Below are 16,925 nucleotides of genomic sequence, written 5' to 3'. Positions count from 1 at the left end.
TTTTTTACCAATTCCATTTTATTTCAGTATATTATTACATATACATTACATGACATTTACATGGAAATATAAGGGAAAATGCAGCAAGGAGCAAGCTGATATGCTATCATAAGGAACAGATTCTGTTCAAAACTGAGAACTGATACTATTTTTTATTGGTTTTACTACAAATAAAACCACTACAGAACAGATCATGTATAAACCCTGAGAGGATTTTTCAGCCTTTCTTTAAAAAGAATAGTATTATCTGGAAATTATGTATGTATAAATGCTATGCCAGAAACCTCAAAATAGTCAGATGAATGTTCCCAAGAAATTTAAATTAAGCCCTGAAAAAAAACCTTTCAATGTTGCCATCAGATATCCTGCTTGAAAATAAACTAGAATTTAACAACTGTCCATTGAGAATCATCACAGGTGACTTTATGAATGTACTGCATTTATGAAGTGTCATTACCTCCTTCACTGAGTTTTATGTCTGCAATGTTTAGTACCTAGGTGACCACAAGAATCTGTCAGGCAGCGCTACTGCTTGAATATTTTTAGTTATAGCCAATGAACTTAATTTGCATTTTCAGCCTTGACACTATTCTAAAAGAAACCATTTCAAGCACCCATATAATTCCACAAGGTCATGTTACAAGGCATCAAAAGAAGTGAAGACACTTACGCAGAGTGTACAGCAATATCTGCAATAAACACAAAGCAACAGCAGCAACTTGAATTACAGGTACTACATACAATTTCCATGGGAGCAAAATGTAAGCCCAGGCTGTGATTGACACCAGTGCCAGAAAATGATATATGGAAAAAAGCATTGAAGCAGTCAGTCTCCTCTACTCTGATTAGAAAACAGTCACAATGTCTGCAAAGGACATTTCTCCGTGAAAGGGACCCTTTTAAGTTAGAGTATTTATGGAAAACAGGGTCTGCTTTTCCACTGTAACTGATGGTCAGTTTGCCATATTGTAATTTGCCCAAATTCTTTGAGCCAACGCACAATATAAAGCCATGATTAGATTTCTACAGTATGAAGATAAGGCAGCTTCATTAAAATCCCCATAGTCTGCATGATTTGTTGTACAACTAAAAGCTTTGTTTCAAGAAAAAACAACCTTAAAAATTCCACCATTCAGAAAAAAAGTATGAGATTCAGGAAAACAGTTCATCACAAAGTCTGACCAAAACTTTGGCAGTTCTTCTAACTACATTAGCTGTCTAATATGTGTTTTTTCCTCTTATTATTCATCACGTATCCTCTTTTCAAAATTACAAATCTTCTTCTAGCATTTTTGCAACACCAAATTCTGAAATTGCTTTTATGAATTTTAATTAATCTTCAACATAAATAATCCAAGGCAGGTATTATTCTTAATTTACAAATGAGGGAGACGGCATACGGAGAAGTGACCTTGTGCAAGTTTGTACAGAAAAAATTCTGTACAGAAGCCAAGTTTACAACTCAGAGGTTTCTCTCATAGTCTACCAGCCATACTTCATCTTTTCATTTCTTGCTTATGTTTTCTGAACTCCTAACGTATTTGTAGAAGTCCTATCAAATCCTGGGTGAGCAGGCACAGACCTTACTACTTCATACTCAGCAAACATTGGTCAGCCTCAATTTCCACTTAATCCCTCCAAAGAGGTAATTTTTTTTTTTCCTGATAATTTCTACAGATCTTCTTAGCATGCATGTTAAAGGAAAGATTAGATTGTCCTTTCTGCTAAGTGCTGAAGCCATTTTGTTGAGCATGCCCTGTTGGTGCATGCTGCTTTCTGAACAATTGAGTTCAGGAATTGATCCAATATCCCTAATGTGTTATCTTGCTGACACAAGATCAGTTTTGATTTTTTAATTCTGCAATGAAAGTTTCATCAGCATGTCAGTAGCTTTTAAGATAATTTTTAGGCAAGAATATATTTCCCCTTCTAATCTAATAGTCTGTTGGGTGCTTACTGTTTCAGTAGTCAGTACACTCTACAGAATTACATTCCGTGTAGTGACACTTACCCACCTGGTCTCATGTCTCCTCTGTGTTTTCATACATACCCCCGCTTCTGAGAAAAAAAAAAAAAAAAAAAAAAAAAAGAAGAGATTTAAAAATATGCTAATAGCATAAGCAGGGAAAATATTATTTCTACACAAACGCCATCAAAATTTTATGTATATTTTGATTATACTAGTCCTAAAGTCAGATTCATGATAATTCTGTTACCCAATTTGTGAAACCTTTTTTTCTATCACTCAAGCCAAATGTTTTTTTTTTTAGAAAAAAAAATTTCCTGCTATGTATCTATGGCTAACCTGCATTTTTCTGGTAACATCAGGAGAATAATAATCAAAAAGTCATCAGGACCATCCTCAGATCCTCAAAAAGACTGCAATGGTCCTGAAAGAGAGCACCTGTGTTACCAGAGCCAGAGCTCCAGATCTGAACTAATATAGTTATAAATTATAGTTCTAAAACGGTTTCATTAAGTTCTGCTTCAGAGGCTGTAATTTACACTCCAACACACTGAAACATCCCTCTTAAACAAAGGACAAAAATGGGGGAAAAATATAATCCCCTATATTATAATGTAGCAATCCTACAGCTGTTACTATCAGGAAAGGTAACCCACATTTCCAATATTCATCAAAATCTTCATGCATTTGTGCTGCACAGTGCAGACGTTATGGCATGCCCTGCTCTAACAATGTGCAGTTCATCAACAGTTGTCACTTTAGCCATCTAGGATGCATCTTCTTCAGGTTCTGAGCAAAAATGCATGCATGCATGTACATAGGCAATACACCAATTTAAGCCTTTTGTAAATCAAGCCTTTCTTTTTCTTGCGCCTTTGTGAAAAAGGCACTTTTGTGTACAATTCAAGTAGTGTTAATTTCAGATAGAAAACATTAAAATATGTCCTCTTTAAAAGGCAGCTCTTTATGATAAAAGTAGCAATAACAGTGTAACTTAGCTAACCTAGGATGAAATAGTAATAAGGTGTGTAAAGTGAGAATAGTTAGCTAATTTGTTGGCAAGGGAATCACTCCTATTCTCAGCTGTGAGATCAAGGCAGACTTCTGTTTAAATTAAAATAAGACACACTTTGATGATGGAAGCAGTGTCAGGCAAATAAACTAAACGCACTTGTTTTAGGCCCCTTAGTCTAGCAGTTTCTCTAGCACCTTCCAAAATGGAAAGCACAAATAGCTCATCAAAAGCTTCAAGATGAGTCAGATTTTCAAGCATATTTTGTTAAATCAGTCCACAGTTTAAAAAGAGAAAACAAAAAATCAATAAAATATTTTTCTTACCTCTGTCAGAGTATATGTCTTCTGCAAGTATTGTTTTAAAACCTACAGCAGCTGACAGCGCTCAGCTCAATTCTCTATTTCATTTCCTCAAGCATGTTGATAAAATTCATTCTCAGTATGGCAGTTTACTAATATTAGTCTATACCCAAATTCTAATTTCAACATGCCACCAGCAATACAGCGAAAATGAAAGCAGACTGCTGAAGGACTCAAGTTATCTCTGTGCCTGCCTGCACAAAGTATTTTGCCCAGACCAGAGAAGTTTGCAACATGTATCTGATGTAATTCAAGGCCACCTCCACCACCGCACTATGTTATTCACCACTGGTGTAAAAATGCAAAGTTCTGGTCCAGTCTTCATGTCAAAACTATTGCCTGTGAATATTATACCTATTTGAAAAAGAAAAATCACTGATTCCCAAGGGAAATGTATGGACATTAACACTTTTGTCAACAAGATTATTTGATTTTCAATGTACTAAATACTGAAATAAATTTCAAGAAGATTGGGTTTGTGTTCTGGTCATGGAAGTCAATGTTTTTCTATGCCTCACGTTTGATTACTGCAATGGATCCTAGAATATACAGAATGAAAAAAAAAAAAAACCAAAACAAACAAACAAAAAAAAATTGTCTGAAGTTGCTCAAACATCCAGTAACACAACACATACATCTAAATATTTATATTTTGGGTGTTCAGGATTTACTTCCTATCTTAAGAAACTGAAGTAATGTACGATTATTTTTTTACCATAGCCTATAGCATAACTATAATCTTTGTAAACGTACCCAAGGTGGTCCAAAATTAGCTGTCTCCTGTAGTGCTACCATTGTTGCCATAGCAGCCTAGAACTCAGCATTTATTAGCAATGCCCTGACATGGTTTTGCAGCCACAGGAAGCCTTGTGCACATAAACTGTACGCAAGCCAAAATATTTTGAAGCTAGGGTTGGCCGTGCCACATATTTAAATGCAATCTTATCATTCCTAAATACTTTAGGATGATTCCAAACTGAATTCCTGTCTAGATTCAGTCCTTGAAGTGACAAGGCTTACTGACTAACTTTTAAAGTATTCTGAACACTGGATGATCCTTATTTTTCCCTGAGTTTTCATACACAATTTCCCACTCTGCCATCTTCCTACTTTTCTAGGCGATTGTTACTAAAAAAAAAAAAAAAAAAAAAAAAAAAAAAAGACTTAGACAGAGTTGGTAGTCTAAATGTACTCCTCCAGACACAAAAAGCTTTATTGATTTAAGCACAAGTAAAAGTAGTGACTGAGCTACATTAATTCTAATTATAGATAAATAGCTGATTCTAGCAGTAGGAGACAAGAGACTAATTTTTATTAGTTATTAATTTTTATTTCCCAGTTTCCAAAAGTCAGTAGTCTTGTGATAACTCGGTTTGTTTTACCTAGAAATTTTAAGAAACTTCAAGAAACTTCTCAGTAACCGGTACTTCATTACAAAAAGTACCCAATCATATGTATGCCCTTGGCAGAAACATGGTACTTACTTGTTTCATTCCACATGAGAAAATTCCAATACAACTGTATTGAATAGAGATGAAATAAAATATATAAAAGCACTTTCAGTCTTACTAATATGAAATCAGGAATACATAAGTAAGATTTAAAATATTTCTTAACAATATCAGGAAATACCTAATGCTGTCATTCTAACTTCAAAAGGCCATTTTGGGAGAAAACACTGCAGCTGATTTTCAGAAAGCAGAGAGAGTAAGATGAATTTCTGATATAGCAATTAAATGGTGCTTCCCTGAAGTAATACCTGCTCTCTCTTCTCCTCTCAACCCTGAAACTACTGCTATTGTATAGTCAACTTGGTAGCACTTAAGCTTTATAAACTTTTGAAACTTTTGGCAGGAGTAATAAATGTTAAGGAGTAAGAAAACTACATCTACCACATCTCAAAATTCATATCCCAGTCTCAAACAGGTCTAGCAAGACATTTGGAAACCTGAAAATATCTGAAAGATTCACAGAATGTTGAAGACTAATTTTGCACTTTGCAAAACTCCCCAAGGAATCTTCAAACTTGCTCCTACATTTTTCTTTGCAGATCTATTTCCTCTGAATTTTAATCTGAAATACAGTTATCTACCTCCGAAAAGAAACAGTACTTTGATTTCCCATCTAACAATAGAGATCTTCACACAAAGGCACTACCCTTCACATGGCAAGTGAAAAACCTGGTAGAATTACAGAGACAGAAAATGATGTGAAGAAGAAAAAAGAGAGATTGCATTGTATTTGAAATTTTCTCCTCTATTACAGACAAAAAAGGGAGTAAGGAAAATCCAAAATGCCCTACAAAACAAGCTTTTACCTGTGCCCTCTGGTGTCTGTGCTAGAGGTTAAAGAAATTATACAAATACATTACAAACACAAAGAAGTAAGATAGATGGAGAGCCTGAAAAAGTCTGGCAATTTGAAAATATAAAAAGCCTATTTGGTATACTTAACTCAAAAATCTTGTAACTTTTTCCTTTTATAAAATGTGTTATTAAAGTTTTAAGTTACATTAAATGAGTTTTATTGATATGATATGAAATACCTTACTTGTTTATCATTCTTTCATTTCTTGTTTTCCCAAGGGCAGGGTATTTTCTCTCATATGTAGCAATAACCATTCGTTTCTGTCAGGTAGTCTACCAGATATTCATTCATTCCTTTATCATGGTATTAATTAAGTGGCTTCCTTTGCTTTGGATAAAAAGAGTTGTCTGACAAGTTTTTATTGTGCTTTCATTCACGTATATTTGGTTTAGATGAATATATATTTTCAGAAATTCCAATTTGAGTTGTGTAATTTTATGCATGGTTATTATGAATAATAGAGCAATAATTAATGTGATAATAGTAGTAATTTGTGTCAGTAACCATAAAAGTGATTATTGAAGTCAGAAAAAAATCTAATGCAAAATACAACCAATGTTAAGTGTGCAGGTGGACATGTCCTTTAGACTCTGTGGAATATGTGACTTCTGTTTGTTAAAGATAATTTTTATACAAGGAATATTTACATGAATCAACAATATTGAATCAATTAGAAATAGTAATAAAAGATCATCACAGTCAATTTTGCCGGATTATATTTTGGGTTGAGATCTTTCAGTTTTAATCTCTTGTTCCTCCCTTCCCATGAACCGGAAATTTCAGGCCTTTATGCAGCAGGAATTGTGTTCCTTTCACTATCTACAGCACAATTCTTTTTCTTTCCTTTAAACTGCAACACCAATCTCCCTCACTTGAAAAATGTTTTTCTTTAGAGGAAAAAGAAGGACTCAAACATATATATGGAATTTTTTTCTATATGGCATTAGCTTCTTTTGTGGATACTTTCTTATGATTTATTTTGAATACAGATAAGACATGAGAGTTTGATTCAGAGATGTTCTGGAATACAACATAAAGAAACCAATAAATTTCACTACAATGTATGTAGTGGCTGTAGTACCGCAATATACTCTGACAATCTATTGCAGTAACAGTCTGGGGTGGTTTGCCCCTTATATCAGTGTAATTTTGTTTTGGTGAGAATGAAATGGAAGAGTCGTAAAGGCTGAACAAAGATGCTCAGCTTCCCAACAGCTTTTCAAGGGTGCTGACATTCTCCATCTCTTTCTTTAAAGAAATGTTTACTATTTGCAAGATAACTGTATATGTGCTGTGAGAACCAATAAAATATTATTTGTATTTAAATATTGGTATATAAATAGTATATTCTTTAACATCATATATTTTTTAAGCAAAACCACCAGTAAACCTGGAAAAGAGACAGAGTTCTAATACACTAATTAGATAACTGTCCTGTCTGGGTAGTTCCAGCGATAGTGTTTAATGCCCTTCATGAACTTATCATATTCCAGCTTCTGAATATCCACGTGTGCCTCAATATGCAGCAACACCTGGACAATTGTAATTTTGAGCTGTGTGTCAAAAAGCAGCAAGAATGTGGCTGCTCCAACATGGAGGACAGTCCAGGAGCCAAAGACCATCACAGCATAGGCCGCTCCCTCATCAGCAAAGTCACAGTCCCACAAACAGGTCTAGACAAGGTGAGGTCTAGCGTCTATTCAGGGAGTTCAAACACAAACAACAGGAGGCAGTGAAAAATGGGACCAAAAACAAAGCTACCTACCATATAAGTCTGTGCTTCATTCAGGAAAATCAGTCAGTAAGCTGGGTCAATTCTAACAGTGCTCGGAAAACCTCTAGGTGCCCAGGAGATATATGGGATCCTAGAGGATGTGTAGGTGGATGCCCCAGATGAAACTGTTCAAGATGGGTACGATCTAGTAGCATACTCATATGACACTATGGCAGTGCCACACTCAGGCGTGGCAATACCATTGCCCAGTGTATCAAGATGTTTAATTTATGTTTGCATATATATTAATTTGTATGATAGTAGTAACTTTAATATGGATTTTGAGAAAAAGTGTCTTCATTCCAAGGTTACGTGGATAGCAACAATATGAAAAAAAACCAAACCAGTGAAAAGCCTTTCCTTGGCGTTTTATGTTTACGGAAGCAGATCTCAAAAGCTTTGTCTTTAAAGAGAGTTCCAGGATTTTTTCCAGCTCCAATGGACTAGTTTGTCCAGTGAACTGGTTAACTCAGTAATATAGACTGTGTAGCATCTCATTAGACTAGAGCCTGTCACATTGAATGTTTGTGAGACTGAAGCTAGTCTAGTATAGGATTCCATCCATTTTTGCAATGATGACTGAGGTCTCAACAGCAGAGATTTTGTAGTACTCTCAACATTCCCTCACACACACTAAAGATACAGGCAAGAATGCAAGGTAGTGAATATCAAGACTGCCTTGAAACGATTTCAGATGTTACTGAGCAATATTCATCCAAGTGAAAGATTCTGTTCTGCTCCCTTTCAATTAAAAACACACACAGTGTTCTGCTCTGATAGTTCCCAGGTTCCAGCTACTTGCTTTCCTGGCTTAACACTGGCAACACCTCTGACTGATTAAGGAAATAGATGTTCATATTAAACATTTGGGACAGACATTGGGATCCCCTGACAGTTGTACTGGAGGCTGAATGGAAGGTAGATCATTCTGTTTCAAGTAAGAACATGTATTTATTTTTCTTCTGCCTCACAAACTCCAGTCTAACTATACTCAGGCATAAACGCAGTAAAAACAAACAGTTATGCTCCTTGCTTCAACTGAAATTTTTAGCAGGCAATCTTCTCTAAGAAAAGATGAAAAGATTTGCCTCACACAAAACATGTAAAGGCTTAATTTTTACTAGGGTCAGACTAGAGAGAGAAACAAAAATGCAGTAAGAGATTTTGCTGTCTGACAAAATGGACTTGTACCTGCAGAATAAAGATAGACTGACTACCGTGCCGACAGCTCAGACATGCCAGTTTGGTCAGCATGATGAACCCTAAGCCACTCAGCTAAACAGCAGGGGACTCATGAATTTTCACTTCCTTCCCAAAGTGCCCATCTCGACTGGACTAAGGGTAGTTCAACAGTAATCTCACCGTTAACAGCCCACACACTCACCACTGCCTGCAGGTTTACATGCAAGATGCATGTGAACTAAATGTAACATTGCGCTTCAATGTTTTTATTTTCAGCACAGGACATTTCCCAGTGTTGTTGTAGACGTGCTAATTCTAAACGTGTTAGCAGAAAATGAATGTACAGTGAGAGAATAATAAAGCTGTAAATATTCAATAAAACTTTAGATCATATAGCAAAACAAGACTCTAACTTAGAGTACCATATTACTATTTAAACACTTTAAAAGTAGTCACCTCAATGTAAATGGTTAATTTCTCACATACGCAAAGTATTGCTTACATTTGGTAGATTTTAAAGTTGACTGCTTGGGAATATATCTCTGGAATAATTTCTTCCTGAGCTCCTGGAATTAATGGATTATAGTGTCATGAGATCTTACATAAGTTTCATTATTTTAATCTAATTTTGGTAAACAAACCAGTCTCAGATTCACCTATACATCTGCCTGTTTGAGACCAAAGCATTCAAAATAACATGCCTATGTATAAAACTTACACTAAAGATGCTAAACAAAGCATCCATATCATAAATGGAGATTGCCTCTCTCCTCCATCAAACTCACTGGTTCCTACTCCTCTGTCCAGCTAGCTCTGCTTTTTCTCCATTTTCCCATTCTCCATTCCTATTTTACTCTTCCAACTTTTATTCCCCTCTGACCCAGCTTTTTTTTATCCTGGGCTCCCAAACCCACAGCCTACTTCTTTCTTTGTAAGTGAAAGTCATTTGAGGCGTATGATTTTCTGCTGCCTCAGTTATTAGCAGAAGAGAAACAGACTTCTGTCCTCCTTGCAGCTGCACTCCTGTCTGGCTCCTCTGTGGTAACAGAGCATTCTCTTGTCTGCAGTGGGAGCTGCAAGAGAACTAAGAGCAGTCACTCCCTGCCAATAATAGAGTACCTCAAAGCTCTTAGCTTCTAGGCAAAGCACATAGAATTTTTCAAAAGTTTTTGACTTACACACGTTTAAGTAGATTCCACACAAGTCAAAAGGCATTTCCTCACAGAAACCACTTCTCTGTCAAGTTTGAAATTCTCACTGCAAAATCACAGATGCTAGAATTATACTGCATATAACAATAGGAAACAATGTAATGAAAATTAAAAGTATATTGCATATAAAATATGAAATAATAAGCAGAACTTCAGAATTTTATTTCTTAGTATTGCAACATGAAGCATTTGCAACATGGTCTTGCTTTCATACTAGTTGAGCCACGTGGGGTTAAGCAATTATAAAATAGTTAATCTTTAGGATAGGTGCATGACATGGAAGACATCAACCCCAATGTTTAGCATTTGGCAAAGTTACAAGTGACAAAATCCCCACAGGCTTATTATAGGAAATTAATGCTAATGGCGAATTACAGAGCCTACCCTTCCAGTAACACTGAGGTGGGGTTTATTCCTTGTAATCATTCCTAATTTACTTTAAAGGTTTGGGAAATATTTATGTATGACTTTCTGTCATGTTAGCTGTTACTCACCAGTAAGTGTCAAAAGATCACACAGAGGTTATATTTGTAACTATTATTTTATCTGGCACAATGTGAAGTTATCAGCCATATGAGGGCCCTTGTCCTCAGGAGCTGCATACACAAAATTATCCTTAAACCAATTATTAATTTACGAATTACTCTGAAACTACTATTTTATAATTGTATGATATTATATTAGCTGACTGATATTATTTGAAGCATAATATGGGAAACAGTGTACTGAATCATGAGAAATTAAAGGAAATAAGAATACAGCTTACCCACAGTGTGTCATCACTACTTGTCTGTAGACTGATTTTATATATGACATGAGCAATAGCATTTTAAAAGTGTTTTTTTCTGTAAGTAATATCTGTTAGGTCAGACAATTATTTGTAACCATCATGCAGGAACATGTATGACATTTAACATGTGATTTAATAAAAGGAGGAGATAATTTCAAGACTCCTATACCTACCCCTTGCTTACATTCTGCCATATCCCTGTGCACCTGGAGAAAAGTGAACAGATGATGAAGGAACAGCAAGAAAACAGCTGTAAAAACAGAAAGATTAGAAGTCTAGAGGAACACAATAAGGAGCAGGAGATGATAAATCAAATAAATTATGTATCAGGGGAAAAACAAATTAATTACTTTGAAGTTAGGAATTAATGTTACAAAGCTGGTATGGTACAGAAAGTGAACTGGCACAGCGACTGAAAGGGGTAATAAAAAATTCCCATAAGCAGTAGGCACTCTGAAGAACTGCTGAATGATGGGGAGGCAGAGAGGTCTAAAACAGATATCAGAAAGCAAACACATAATTCTCTTCACACTCTATGTTCAGACTGGAAGGAAATTGTATTTCAAAACACACTGGCAATTGCCTTGAAAATATATGCATCATATCCTCAGAACATCTTTGTATGTGCCTACGAATATACTGGATTAATGCTTGTATTGTAAATACAAGGTTATAAATTCTCTCTATAGACAATTAAGATACAAACCCTGCTTGCGAATACCTGAAATCTCAAACTACACTTATTCTTAGCATTCTCATTAACTGAACATAATAATAGCCAGCAAGAGGTGAGGGCATTTCCCAGAAATTACTTATCCATACTGTGCTTTACACTGTGTATAAAACTAGTGGCCTGAATTTTGAGGAGTTAGAAGATTATCCTCATAAAAGATAAATAGATGTAAATTTTCATTCAACACCAATTTCAGGGGAAATACCTAGAATAACCAAGGAGCAGAAGAAATACAAAGGTTCTAAAAATTACAAAGGGTCATTAATCTATTCAGAGTCTCCTTTTTGCAGCAAATATTTCAAATTAAACACTGTTGATATCACTGCACATTTTGAAAAAAGAATCTGCAAAACGAGGGCTGTGGTGGCACGTGGCTCAGAAAACCAAACCAATCCAGCTTTGGTGAGAGCTACCAACTTTGCAATATAATAATATACTACTTTAAGCAAAGTAGGATAGTGAGACACCAAGGGTGTCATTTAATTTCCACATTTGAGGGGAAATCTACTTGTTTCTCATAGAGAAATTGCTTATTTTTTAAACCACTTTTAAAAGGATAGCTAAAACCTTGATCACTTTCTTTTTTCCATCAATTAATTCCACATAGAAGAATTACATAAATAGATTACAGTATGTTGACTTGCATGGATTAACACTACTTCAAAGAAGTTGGGTTATTTTGAATCATAAAGGTTCACACAGCAATTATTTGTTTCCTGCAATTACAGATTTTCTAATTAATTTTGCCTGTTAATATGTATGTTTCATTCTTCTTTTCTGTCATGTGTGGCATACCAACACCACTTTGGCTCACTGTCAGAGCCCGTAGCTTACACTCCCTGCCTTCCAGCAGTTCAGTTACTTGTGCTCAAGGACAGCTCTCTGACGTGGCACGCATCTTAATTCACACTACTCTGAAGGAAGAACTGTTCAAGTAAGAGACTTAAAAGACTTTCAGGTGCGACTTGCCCCTGCTTAATCTGGGAGCTGCTTGAAGCCACCTTCTTGGTCCTTGCTCCTGTGCCCTGCCTGTGCCTGGTCACATACCTTTCTGATCTAGAGCCCGATACTGTCTGCCCTGGCACTATAGCGGTGAGTGATCACTGAGCTGTGTCTAACTGTGGTCACCGTCACTGGACCTGCAATGCAGATGCACCCAAGAAATTGCCACAGTGCATAAACTCCATACAGATAAAATTACAGATATTGCACATTTCTGAGTGGAACCTCTAGCACCTTATCCATAAACTAAATATAAAGTTTCCCTGCATTCTTTCTTATCTGATGCCCTGTTCCTTGCATCATCTTTGCCTACCTGCTTCCTTCAAACAGAAGCTGCTACAAAGAATTACCAATGGCTAATTCCCCCTTGTTTCTTTCCTGACAAACAGACATTGATGCCTTTCCACCACAGTGCCTCATAGCATGTCCAGGCTGTTCTTCTAGGCCATTGGAGGGATTACACTCTGGTGAGGTATCCTGGGTTCAGCTTAAGCCGCAACATGTGGAGAGACAGAGATACTGAGAGACCATGAGACTGAGCAAGAGACAGAGAGATAGTCTGCACAATTATCTCAGCAACTAATCATAAAAAAAAAAAAGTTCCTATACCATTTTATTGTTATTGGTATTGCTTAACAACTCTTAACTCCTTAGTCACAGACTTGCATCATACCTAATGTTGTAAATAATTTAAAGATAAATGTTTCTGGTTTATCGTTGTAGCAGTAAAGCAAATTATGTAAGTCACTCTCGGAAACTGCTGTATTTTTCAGTGCAACTTATGTAAGACTTGTGGAATCGCTCTGTCTGAGGAGTGAAATGGAAAAATTACATACAAGTTCTGATAAGTTTAACATAACTGAAGACAGTGACCAACCAAGACTAATATAACCATTCTATATTTTCTAGTCTTTCTCTATCTCAAGATAAATACATGTGTATCTTTAATTTCATTTGTTTAGGGAAATAAAACTGCTCTGAACGCCCTTCCTACTTAGATTTGCTTCCTATCATGTTTTCCTACAGTTCTCTGAATAAGAGACATAGGTGCAGAAGTAGGCTCCATGTAAGCTTACTTCCTTAAGATTTCTTTGGTTGTTCTTTTTTTAAAAATCAGGGTCCTTTTTTTTTTTTCTTTTCTTAGGACTGTAAACCCTCTCTTTTACAACTATTCTCACCCAGACTTTTTGCTACTTTCACATTTTCTGCCATTCCTCCACAATGTTTAGAATTAATTATCTAATATTCTTTTTAGTCATGTGCCTCCCTTCATCCCACCCCCATTTTTTGTATAAAAATAGTCTGGAAATTCTGTACCTTGTTGCATCTATTTGATTAGAAAATAAAATAAAAAAAAAAAAAATTGCTACCATTGCCTGTACAGCTGAAAATATTGTCTTTTTTCATCTTTTTTTCTTCCAGAAAAAGGTTCTCCCCCACCCAAGTATCAAATTGCTAATTTGATCGTTTTATCTTTATGAAAATGTGTATCATCTCTTTATGGATCTACTTGCCATGCAAAGCAACACGTTCTCTCATTTCCCCCCCCCTTGCAGACATTTCTGGAGAAAATAACGCCAACTAATATTCTAATCATGTGAATTATCCCACTGAGTGTTTCACATGCTAGTTGAGACACTGTTGTGATCATTAATCAAGATTTCAGCTCTTCCTGTTTATTTCCCTTACTTCTCAAATTAGTGCAGAAACAATTAAAATATTTGGTGAATTGATATACTACTGTTCTACTTGTCCTTCTTATGATCTTCTTAAAATCATCCCTTAATTATTTTTAGGTTCTTTTCCTAGTCATTATTATTTATGCATAACTTATGAATACTTGCAATCTGTTTTCAATCCTAGTTTAAATATTTTGCAATTACTGGGTGACCAATATTGTGGTTAAAATTCTCAACAGCAGTACCATATTTTAAGGACCGGTATCTATAAAGAAATTACAAAATGCCACAGAGCTATTCCACTGCTCAAAACAAATAAAAACCAAGTCTCCTTTCTGCTACCCATGCACATGCAAGTACAAATGCAGAATATCCAGTCCAAAACACGAAAATGTCTTTCTCTCAAACTTCTTGTCACTTTTTATGACTCGAATCCATGAAGAGTTCAGTACAAAACTGTAAGCAAACCATTGATTCTGGAAGCTTTCCTGTATAAATATCACTTAAATCTTGGTAATTAGGAATTAAGCCTTAGGAACTTCCTCCACTTACTCATAACCCTGTGAACAGTTATCCTGTCAGTGAATATGTCTGCTTGGTCTGTATTCAACTAAGCTCCATTACTGTGAGTGTTATTAGATCTCAAGTATGCACCTGAAAACTTTTTTAAGTGACAGTATGCTACTAGTGAAGATAAGAACTTGTAAACATGTTCTTCTGTGAGGAAAGTGAGAAAATCAACAGTAAAGGCAGCCCAAAAAGGCCTGGGGGGATGAGAATATTTAAATAAGACAATTTGGAACTGCCCCAGTTCAACATCCCTGGCAGTGTTCAAGATAAGGTTGGCCAGAGCCTTGGGTGACATGGTCTAGTATGAGGTGTGCCTGCCCATAGCAAGGGGGTTATAACTTGATAATCTTAAGGTCCTTTCCAACCCTAACTATTCTATCATTCTATAACATCGCATACAGGTCCACTGGGCCATGCTCACTTTGTACAATGGCACTGGCACAGTTCCTGCCACAGCACATGGTGAAAAGGCAGATAAAGGCTTAAACCTAAGGTTCTAATTAGAGCTTTAATTGCTACAAAAACACAGCCAGAGAACCTGAGAAAAATGCAGAGTATTCTGAGGTGACCAATTGCAATAAGTGATGCTGAAAGAATTGCCACAGATCAGCACTTACTTTTAGATTAGTACAACACCACATGAGCACTGTTACACCAATGTTAATAATAGACTGCAATTTCACATATACTTTCAGTCAAAACCTCTTCCTTAGCAAAAAGCTCTGCTCCATATTTCTTTATGCATGCCTTCATTCTTATCATGCACTGAATAATTTAGGCCCAAATCCAAACCTCATTTCATTACCAGCATCACAGCTTCTGAGCCTGTTTACACAGGCTATAATGGCTACTGCGCTAGTCAAGTCTGGCTTTCCCAGAGCAGTTTTGAGAACTGGAGCTGGAAGACAGGACACAACAGTGTTTTACAGGGAGGGAACAGAATGCTGTGAAAATGCAAAGATGGCCTTTACCCTCCAGTAATAAACACACATACTTTTCTTACTGAGCTTGTGCTTAGTATCATCGATCCAGAGACTGTCTGTGTTAATCCACACGGAAGATGCCTGGAAGGTCACACAAAACACCATTTCCTTCTGTAGAGAGCAGTCATCATTTTCAATGTTCTCAGCACTGCCAAGTGTTAGATCTATAAACCCATATTTATGGCAACAGTTCACGCTCATACTGAAAATCTGCAAATCATTTTGCCCAGCATTTTTCAGTACATTAATTTGCAGCACAGTTGGCAGAGCATATAGTAAACAGAGTGGTCATCCAGTTTCCGTCAAAGTTTGCTTCACAGAGGATGAGCACACTTTTGCTTTATTTCTGAAAGCTTGTATAAATGTGTACTTTATAAAATAATGACATTTTACTCTGTACCCAGAAAAAAAACAACAAAAAAAAAAAACCAAAGAAAAACCTAAAAACAAAAGCAAAACCAAACCAAAAACACCCCAATGTCATTTATTTTCTCTTACTGAAGAGTTTTCAAACAGAATAGCAGAGGGTTTTTTTACTTCCTTATTATTAGCCATCTTTCAATATCTAAACCAAGCTCATTTCTTAATCACAGCACTAACAGCTCTGAAAGTTATGGCTAAAGAATATATTAAACAAGACACAAAATGTAGACCACATGCTTCTTTCAAGAATTCTGCAAAATCAGTACAAATTGTTTATTTTCACAATAATGTACTAATAAAAATATTAGCATAAGATATGGAATGGATAAATATTTCTTACAACATCTTGTCTGGATTCTCCACCTTTGTCTGAATATTTGGTGGTCCTAGCAAGGTCTTTAATCAAACAAGTATTTGATATTATGACAGTCTTAACTAAGAGGACAGCAAGCTTAAAATTAGTGTAGAAAGTCCTTGAAATAGTCAGCTCAGAACTAGTGAGCAAGCCTGAAAGGACTCCAGGAAATTTAGAGCACTTGTGCGACAGACCAAGGAGATGAATGTATAAAAATGTTCTCAGCTGTGAAACTAAAGCCTCCAAAGTAGAACTGAAAATGAAAGAATAAACTGAGATGACAGATGCTGGGTCCAAGTTATTGAGGGCTGTAAGTGAGGTAAAACAAAGGTTGGAAAGCACTGAAAGACCACTGTGTCTAGAGTCAAGAAATGAAAACAGTAAACTATTAATTCTGGCATTTGTTTGGAGTGTCGCAGTGAGTCAGATTCCAGTGAAAAGACCGTGTGAAAGACGGCTCTCTGTAAGGGCAAAAGGATATCAGGCAGAGGTCACCAGCTAAGGAAGCTCTCTTAA

At 36.0% G+C, this 16,925-nt stretch overlaps 1 long non-coding RNA gene across 1 annotated transcript in view; it reads right to left on the bottom strand.

Moving 5' to 3' along the window:
• LOC136021840 (uncharacterized) overlaps positions 1–16,925 on the bottom strand; it is a 42,895-nt gene that overhangs the window by 7,321 nt on the left and 18,649 nt on the right. Inside the window, exon 2 of the long non-coding RNA XR_010615920.1 lies at positions 2,016–2,058. This is a non-coding gene — a long non-coding RNA (uncharacterized LOC136021840). The remainder of the gene's footprint in view (positions 1–2,015; positions 2,059–16,925) is intronic.

The sequence above is a fragment of the Lathamus discolor genome, chromosome 1, assembly GCF_037157495.1.
Source record: "Lathamus discolor isolate bLatDis1 chromosome 1, bLatDis1.hap1, whole genome shotgun sequence".
In the NCBI taxonomy this organism is placed as follows: Eukaryota; Metazoa; Chordata; class Aves; order Psittaciformes; family Psittacidae; genus Lathamus; species Lathamus discolor.
Note: the sequence above shows the minus strand (reverse complement) of the source record. Positions and strands in the feature narration are given on the sequence as shown.